Genomic DNA, 9,622 nt, shown 5'->3' on the forward strand with positions numbered 1-9,622 from the left:
GTAACAGAGGTAGACAGGGCGATGTGATGACCAAAAATGGATATACTGCTGAGGGAGGAGGACTGGGTTTGGTGTGGGTTACTGATCAGGATGGCTTCGGTTTTGCTGATATTCAATTGAAGGAAGTTGTCAGACATCCATGCCCTTATCTCCTCCAGGCAAACCTGAAATGCAGACGGCAAAGCTGAGGGGGGTGTGGAGTCCATTTTTATGAATAGTTGAGTATCGTCTGCGTAACAGGGGAATGAAACTTTGTGTTTATGGATGATGTGGCCGAGAGGTAGTAAGTAGATGGTGAAAAGAGTTGGAGCGAGGACGGATCTTTGTGGCACTCCACAGCTGACTGTGTGGGGTGATGATTGGGACTGTCCTAGAGCCACATGCTCCGTCCTGCCTGTGAGGTAAGACTGGAACCAACTTAGTGTAGTCCCAGAAAGTCCTACCACAGACTGGAGACGGTGGAGCAAGATGTTGTGATCCACGGTGTCAAAAGCGGCCGACAAGTCCAGGGGGAGGAGGAGAGATGGTGAGCCTTGGTCAGCAGTCATATGTAGGTCATTCATGACTCGTACCAGGGCTGTCTCAGTGCTGTGTGCTGCTCGAAAACCGGACTGAAATTTTTCATATATGTTATGGATATGAAGGTGATTGTGGAGTTGGGCTACAACAACTTTTTCCAGGATTTTAGACAAAAACGGCAGGTTTGAAATGGGTCTGTAGTGGGTCAGGATGTCAGGGTCGAGTGACGGCAATAGGGTCCACACAGCTTGGCTGCTCAGCCCCTAATGACACAGACAAAAACAATAGGGTCTATGCAGCTTGGCTGCTCGGCCCCTAATAACACAGGCAAAAACACTCGGATCCACGCAGCTTGGCCCCTAATAATACAGGCAAAAACAATAAGGTCCATGCAGCTTAGCTGCTCGGCCCTAATAATACAGGCAAAACCAATAGGGTCCCGCAGCTTGGCTGCTCAGCCCCTAATAACACAGACAAAAAAAATAGGGAAAAAAATTCACACAGCTTGGCACCTAATAATACAGACAAAAAACAATAGGCCCTATACCGCTTATCCAGTATCGGGTCGCGGGGGCAGCAGCTCCAGTAAGGGACCCCAAACTTCCCTTTCCCGAACCACATCAACCAGCTCCGACTGGTGGATCCCGAGGCGTTTCCAGGCCAGGTTGGACATATAATCTCTCCACCTAGTCCCGGGTCTTCCCCGAGGCCTCCTTCCAGCTGGACGTGCCTCCTGCTAGGGAGGCCCCCAGGAGGCATCCTTACCAGATGCCCGAACCACCTCAATTGGCTCCTTTCGACGCAAAGGACCAGCGGCTCTACTCCGAGCTCCTCTTGGATGACTGAGCTCCACCCTACTGAGGAAACCCATTTTGGCTGCTTGTACCCTGGATCTCATTCTTTTGGTTATGACCCAGCCTTCATGATCGTAATATCGCCATAATATCGACCATTGTAATATCGCACCGGCTGCTCCGATTCTCCGACCAATCTCACGGTCCATGATACCCTCACTCGCGAACAAGACCCCAAGGTATTTAAACTCCTTCAATTGGGGTAAGGAATCACTCCCTACCTGAAGAAAGCACTCCATTGGTTTCCTGCTGATAACTATGGCCTCAGATTTAGAGGTGCTGATCCTCATCCCAGCCGCTTCACACTTTGCTCTGGTCATACAGAGATTGGATGGCCCTGAGAAGGGACCCCCTCACCCCACACTCCCGCCTCACCTCCCACAGTTTCTACCGGGGGACCCGGTAATACACCTTCTCCGGATCCAGAAAAAACATGTAGACTGGTTGGGCATCCTCCCAGGCTCCCGCCAAGATCCTTGCGGGAGTAAAGATCTGATCCATTGTTCCACAACCAGGATGGAATCCGCATTGTTCCTCTTCAATCTGAGGTTCGACTATCGGCCGAACTCTCCTTTCCAGGACCTTGCAGTAGACTTTACCAGGGAGGCTGAGAAGTGTAATACACCTGTAATTGGCACACACCCTCTGGTCCTCATTTTTGAAGAGGGGAGCCAGCACCCCAGTCTGCCACTCCTTAGGCACTGTACCAGACTTCCATGCAATGTTAAACAAGCGTGTTAGCCAAGACAGACCCTCCACACCCATATCTTTCAGCATTTCTGAACGGATGTCATCAGTCCCTGGGGCTTTGCCGCTGTGGAGTTGTTTGACTACCTCAGCGACCTCCACCAGGGAAATTGACGACAATCCCCCATCATCCTCCAGTGCCTCCACCACAGAGGACGTGTAGATGGATTTAGGAGTTCCTCAAACTGCTCCTTCCATCGCTCTATTACCTCCTCAGTTGAGGTCAACAACATCCCATCCTCACTGTATACAGCTTGGATGAGTCCCCGCTGTCCACTCCTGAGGTGGCGAACGGTTTTCCAGAAGCACCTTGGTGCCGACCGAAAGTCGTTCTCCATGTCTTCTCCGAACTTCTCTCAAACCCGCTGCTTTGCCTCTGTCACGGCAGAGGCTGCAGCCATTCAGGCCCGTCGGTACCTTGCAACTGCCTCCGGAGTCCTCTGGGATAACATATCCCGGAAAGACTCCTTCTTAAGTCGGATGGCTTACCTGACCACCGTTGTCCACCAAGGTGTTCGTGGGTTACCGCCCCTTGAGGCACCTAAGACCCTAAGACCACCCCTCGCCGCCGCAGCTTCAGCAATAGAAACTTTGAACATTGTCTATGAGCCCCACCGGATCTAACTGGTAGTGCTCCACCTCCCGCACAAGTTCCGGCTCCTTTCCCCACAGAGAGGTGACATTCCAAGTCCCCAGAGCCAGCCTCTTTTGCCCGGGTCTGGTCTGTTGAAGCCCCTGACCTTCGCTGCCACCCATACGGCAGCACACCCAACCCCATTGGTTCCTCCCACAGGTGGTGGGCCCATGGGCTGGAGGGAGAGGTGCCAGGTAGCTTTTTTGGGCTGTGCCCGGCCGGGCTCCGTGGCAAACCCGGCCACCATGCGCTCGCCTGGCTCCAGACGGGGGCCCCGGGCTTCCACCGGAAATCCACCAAATGTCAAAAGGTGCATTGTTTGAAAGCCCATCTCTACACATCTGTGTTCCACTCCCACAGTTGTTTCCACCTGACTAATCAGACTGTGTGGCCTTGACAGGATCAGCTTGATTGGCATAGATCTAAATAGATGTTCTCCCCACAGAGTCATCTGGAGCACGTAACCATTAGCTTCTGTCCCTCTGAACCCTGAGAGACAATCACTCTACAGTGAATGAGAGGCAGTTTCCCCCTCAGTCTAACCAAGACTATACTTTCAGGGATTATTCTAGAGGTTCTGACTTGATGAATGTGTTTCTAAAGTGTTTGGTCTCGCTGACCTCGATGATGTGTCATGTTATTCCTTTTCTAAGCGTGAAGCTGACAGAGAGTAATGATTCACTTCATGTGCTCTCTGTCATTGATGTTCTGTCTTTGCTTCTTTATGGAGCATTTAGGAAGGGAATATGATCAGAGTGGTGGTAGAAGATATATCAAAAACTAATACAATTGAAGGTACTAAACCTGTTATGTTTTTGGGCTGTATTGTGTCTGGATCCTGTTACAAATATATTTCATGAGTTACTTAAAGACACTTTATAGTAAAGCCAGCACATAAACATATAAAAGAAGTGTACACCTTTTCTAGTAAGAAAATGGTGTTAAATCCTTACACATTCAGTCGGTCTGGTTGTCTGCCAGGCTCTTTCTCTCTGCTTGATAACAGCAGCTCTGTTTCCTTTTTTACATATTATATGATTCACCTCCTCAGAAATTTCCATTCCAGTTAGTTGCTGCTCAGATGAGGAGAAATATGCCCCACGTGTCTTCTTCATCCCTGCATCAGGAAATCCATAATGATCGATTCACCTTCTCATTCAGAGACTACACATCAAAGTGTAGTCTCTGGTGAAGTTTAATTGTTTTCTGCAGAGAAAAATCAAAATGACAAGACCAGCTCTCCCAATGCACAAAGTTACAGAGTGACAACAGTTCTGGGAGCTCTGACTTCATGCGCCAAGCAAACTGTAAAAAATCTGGGTGTGACATTTGATTGTAGCATGAATTTTGACAAACAGATAAGCAATGTTGTCAAAACAAGCTTTTTCCAACTTCGTCTCCTGGCTAAAGTGAAGCCTTTTCTTAACAGGCACGATTTGGAAAGGGCTATTCATGCCTTTATTAGTTCACGTCTCGATTATTGCAACGCTCTTTATGGTGGCCTAAATCAAAAATCCATCGCACGTCTGCAGCTTGTGCAAAATGCCGCTGCTCGCTTTCTCACAAATACTTCTCGGAGTGCACACATTACTCCCGTTCTTTTTACTCTACACTGGCTTCCGGTGCGTTTTAGAATTGATTTTAAAATTGCATTGTCTGTTTTTAAAGCCCTAAATGGCCTTGCCCCAAAGTATTTGTCCGAGCTTTTAACTTTGGGTGGGCAAAATCGGTTGTTGCGGTCTTCCGATCTACGGACTCTAGAAGTCCTGAGGTCGAGGTACAAGCAGTGGGGCGATCGGGCTTTCGCTGTTGCTGGCCCAAAACTCTGGAACAAGCTCCCACCAGACATTCGCACTATAACGGATGTTGTTCATTTTAAATCAAAACTTAAAACCTATTTATTTAGAATGGCTTTTAATACACAGTAGTGGTGTAACAACTCTTCTTCTGATGATTATAGGTTACTTAATCTGTCTTACTGTTTTTATGCTTTGTCTGTTTGTTTTGTTTTGTTTGTTTTTCTTTCACGTGAATGTTGTGTTTTTTTTTTTTTTGATGATGTAAAGCACTTTGGACACCTGCTGGTGCTGTAAAGTGCTATATAAATAAACGTTGATTGAAACGTTGATTGATTGTTTGGAAAACAGTTTCATCTTAAACATAACAGTAAGTGGACCTCAGGCAGACAGCTGGACCTCTTACATAGTTCTGAATCCGCCCTCCGTGTTTCCAAGATCCTTTACCGGCCACTCTATCTTTGCTGAAAAAGAACATATTGTCTCTTGGATAGGCCATGGTCTTGACCTGGGACCTGCTATGATAAACAGCTCTAGACAACTGTTTCTGTCAGACTTTACGTCATCTATCCTTGGAGTGAAAATGCAAAGTCATAACACATCCAGTTGTCTCCTACAAGGAGATCCCACTGACGACAGATACAGAAGTCATATACTCTGACAGGCATTGGAGATGTTATTATGAAAAATTAATATGAGAATCATTGCGTTGTGGTTCTGCTGCCTTTTCCCTGTGTGTTTGTTTGTGGTTTCTGTCATCCACAAGAGGGAGTCCTACGAGGAACAAGGTTAAGAGGAGTGGCCACTCATTGTCTATCTGCACAGCTGCATCCCATCATCATCATCATCACCCCCCCCCGTTGTATGTAAACCCGGGCTGACCACCTCTTCAGCGCCACTTTGTTACAGCACCCCCCACTCCCCTTCCCTTTATTTTACCAATGATGACATTGGGACAAATGGATCAATGACAAACAGGAAAAGAAACAGGAACCATCAACATGTTTTCTGATGCTGAATATGTATTGCGGAAAATTTAAAACCTGCAGTGGTTCCAGTTTTCTCCACGAAAAAGGACATTTAAAGGTTTCAAATTTCACTTTAAAGATCTCAACACTTTGAGCTGCTCTCAAAACTTCATCAGGCATCAAAACTAAAAAACACCTGCACTGTGACTCAACTAAAAGACTTCAGAGGACATGAGGAGAATACCTGGTTCAAAATCAATTTATAATCATTTCTACCACTTCAGTTTGATCCTGGTTGAGTTGTTGTAAATACAGTGTATCTAATTGTTCCCGAGGGTCATTAGATTATATTCCAGCTGCAGACTGTAATGAGAGCCCTGAACCATGCGTCCTGTTTTGGTTACTGCAATGCTTCTTCTGGTGGTGCTGATGTCCACGTCAGACTCTGCAGCCGGTAACAACACACAGTCACTAAATAATCAGTCTCCGCAGACAACAGGAACACAAACCCTCTTCTTTCTGTGACACAGGGGATCCTGCAGAAATGTGTAGGATCAAATATCCGGCCAAACCGTGTAAAGTCATGGACTTTGAGAATGACTGGTTCCACATGGGGGACAACCACTGCGTGAAGGTGTTCTACGATACCGAGCATTTGGGCTTTTTTGATGCGGAGGTGATACAACACACATCTGACTACAGACAGTACATGTGACTTCATCCTGTTCACACTTGTCTCTTAAAGATGTGTGAGGAAAGAGGATTTGAGAAACTTAATTTTTAGTGAAATGGGACACTTAATAGTATATTCTATAAGTATATTCTGATTACTGAGGTACAGCTATGGACAGTCATCTGACCCAGTATAAAAAGAACAATAACAAAGGAAAATGACTATATAGAAAAGGAATAATAGAAAAGCGGAAATGCAAAAGCTTTGATTGAAATGTGTAATTTCAAAAGAAAAGAAAATCATGAGAGCGTTTAAAAGAGAAAGTTTTTCATTAAGGTATAAAGCCTTATTTTACCTCCCTCTGTTTTGCATGTATTGTTCTCATATTTCAGGTTTTCTAAAGGTGGTCATATGTTTTCGGTCTCCTCAGAGCAGAGCTTAGGGACTGTGAACTGGCTTCATGATGGAGGACCGGATCAACCTCAGGGTTGAGCGAGGATAGATCAAATAAGGAAATTAACATGACAAATGATCAATTATCAGTGAAAACTAATTATCCTGATTTGGGTTTAGGATGTCTCTACCGGGTTACGAAAATGGCCATCTGGTATCGATCCACAATGACCTGGAGTTGAATCAAGTCCAATGTGCCATGTACAGAGGCTCCACCGGAAAAGCTCAATACTGGATCTGAGCCTTTTTCACGGTAACCAGTGACTGTTTCTGTTCACGAAGCCCTGTAATTTATTCATTTATTTAACCTTTATTTACCCAGGTAGGTCAATTGAGAACAAATCCTCATTTGCATCAACTTCACATTCCCACAGTTCCCCATTGCTACCTGGAAGCTGCCGGTCAAACCACAGTCTGATCTACTGACCACTGGAGCGGTTGGGGTTAGGGGCCTTGCTCAAGGGCACCTGGTGGTGGTGATGAGGGAAGGAGGGAGGGGCAAGCGCTGCTACTTCACTTTCCCCACCCAGATTCTTTCCTGTTTGGGTGGGGATTGAACCTGGGGGTTGTCAAGATTTTAATTTTTTTTTACGCTTACTTCCAGTGGTAGTTTTTTTTTCATAGTTTTTGTCAATTTTTCCAATATTTTTTAAACTTTTTCACCTCAATGTTTTGTTGCCTTGTTGACATCAACATTTTTGGGAAATGGGTCAAATTTGACTCGAGGACAGCACGAGGGTTAAACACTAGGCCACCACTGCTACTTCAATGCATTCTCAAGAACAGGTTTTGTGATATTGCACAAACTTCTGCACAACAATTCATATAATATAGTACTAAGTTATGCTGGCTGCTGGCCCGTCACATAAAGAGTGGTCACATGACAGTTAGGTATAGCGGTCTTACAGTTGAATGTAGCTGAGAAAATAAGACATGAACTCCCTGAGGTCCTAAACACCCGTTTCCAGGAGGAAAGTCTTAAACTGTAATTGGTTGCAAAAATATTCCAATTGCATTTATACGTGTATATATCTATACATCAATAAGTGTTCAAAATAGTCAAACAACCACAAATAGTACATCACGTTCTTACCTTTAATAAATGTAAAATCAGAGAGGTAAGATATGGATTCTTACATTAGAAAAACATATCCTACCTTTAATAGTTTAACAGCCAACAAAGAAACGTTGGTAGTTGGTGACAGAGTGGGAAGTTAATCTGATCATAATTATTAGTCAACATCTGCCAATCATCTGTTTTCTGTTTATCTTTTAGAGTCGTGCAGGTCTGGTGTGGGTTTGGACCGATGACACTAAGTTTGATTATAAGAGCTGGGCTGGTGGCCAGCCGACAATAAGAAGAACAGCCAGCTCTGCGCTGAGATGAACTACTGGGGTAAGTAAACACAGGGTTTAGGAGAAGAGCTAGTAGGTTATAAAAAATTAATTATTTTATTTATAGATTTTACCTCAGACAAGATAAGAGAGGCACACTATGACAAAGGAGTGTAATTATTAAAGCAGCACAACAGGTCAAAGTAGAGGAGTGTGAAGAAGAACAGGACCCTCATTTTAACTGCATACCATCTTTTCTACTCATAGAATCTGACTAATCCATTTCTTTGTGTGGTTGAGAGTTGGGAACATTTAAAACTTCTCCAGACCATGAAGACCAACAAACCCTATAAATGATGTGCTTCCTGCTGACACTGATGAACATGTTTCTTTCAGACTGGGGACTCTGGAACGACATGGGCTGTAATGAGAAAAGGCCCTACGTGTGTACAGTGAAGGTCTAGTTCAGCGAGAACCTGAAGTTGGACCAGTCTGCTTCAACTGGAACCACTGCCAGCTTTTACGTTTACTGCAATAAATATTTTCAGAAACCATGTTGATGGTTCCTGTTTTTTTTCCTGTTTGTCACAGGGATGTCAGTTAAATACTGACCTTTTCTGATAAAGGCTGGCCTACTTAAAGCACTAATGCACTAGAGGGGGTGATTTAACAACATGGTTATGACAGTGGACTGGAAACAACAGGGGTGTCATGATACCAAAAGTTCAGTAGTCGGTGCAATTACCAGTACAATTACACGATTCTTGATGTCACGCTAATAAAAAGATTTTCTAAGATTCCATGTAGTTTAACTTGAAAAATAAACTTCTTTATCAAAATGTTCAAAAGATATCAAAATATCATGACAAGACATACAAAACAATAGAGCATAGAATAACATAACAAAGTGCAATAACTAGTGTCCCCAGACACGTTCCAGAATTCCAGACATTTTTTCTAAAGGTACCATGCAAAAACAACAAAGTTACTTGGAAGAGATGCGGGTCAAAGGAACAAAAATAGGATCTGTCATGTAAATCTGCTTAAAACCTCTCAGACGCAGGCTCCTCCAAGTGAGGCTACCCCAGGTTGTCCGGTTCTGTGGCAGTAACTGAGGGGACGATGACATGAAGGACAGGGTGTTCCAACCGCGACTTAAAAACTCCGAAGACTTAGGACAACATGGGGACATTTGGATGTAAATACATGTAAACAGTTGATCAACATTAAAAGTTACCCCTGTCTGTTCTTAGATATTCCTAACCACACTACTTTGAGCATACATAATGTTGATTTTGGGAATGCTAGGTCCATATCTCAGTTTTCTATTGGATTTCTCCAGAAATAGGAAAATATTGGATTCGTAAGTGTCGTTCAAGTTGGAAAATAGCGTTGCTGAATCATCTTCATCTAGTTGGGCTTCTCGCTGTCTGTTAGTTAGTAAACCTGATTCCACACACAGACTGGGCACTGATTTCCAAAAGGTTAATGCAGTGACAAACCTGATTTGGGGTGCCAAGTATGTCAGTAAGTTTGATCTTCTGAAAGGGTAATCTGTCTTCTGAAAGGCTCCTCAAAAGGAAAAGGCCAAAGAAAAACACCGTCAGGATTAAACTCTTACACCGTCATGCCCTTTGGCTTGC

The 9,622-nt window shown here is 44.4% G+C and overlaps 1 non-coding gene across 1 annotated transcript; it reads left to right on the forward strand.

Annotated features, from left to right (window-relative positions):
- Positions 1-3,298: 3,298 nt before the first annotated feature.
- On the forward strand, positions 3,299-3,514 carry LOC117937826. Its single transcript, XR_004655263.1, has one exon. It is a non-coding gene; the product is annotated as a small nucleolar RNA U3 (small nucleolar RNA).
- The last annotated feature ends 6,108 nt before the right edge of the window (positions 3,515-9,622 follow it).

This window comes from Etheostoma cragini, chromosome 2 (genome assembly GCF_013103735.1).
Source record: "Etheostoma cragini isolate CJK2018 chromosome 2, CSU_Ecrag_1.0, whole genome shotgun sequence".
Taxonomy (NCBI): domain Eukaryota; kingdom Metazoa; phylum Chordata; class Actinopteri; order Perciformes; family Percidae; genus Etheostoma; species Etheostoma cragini.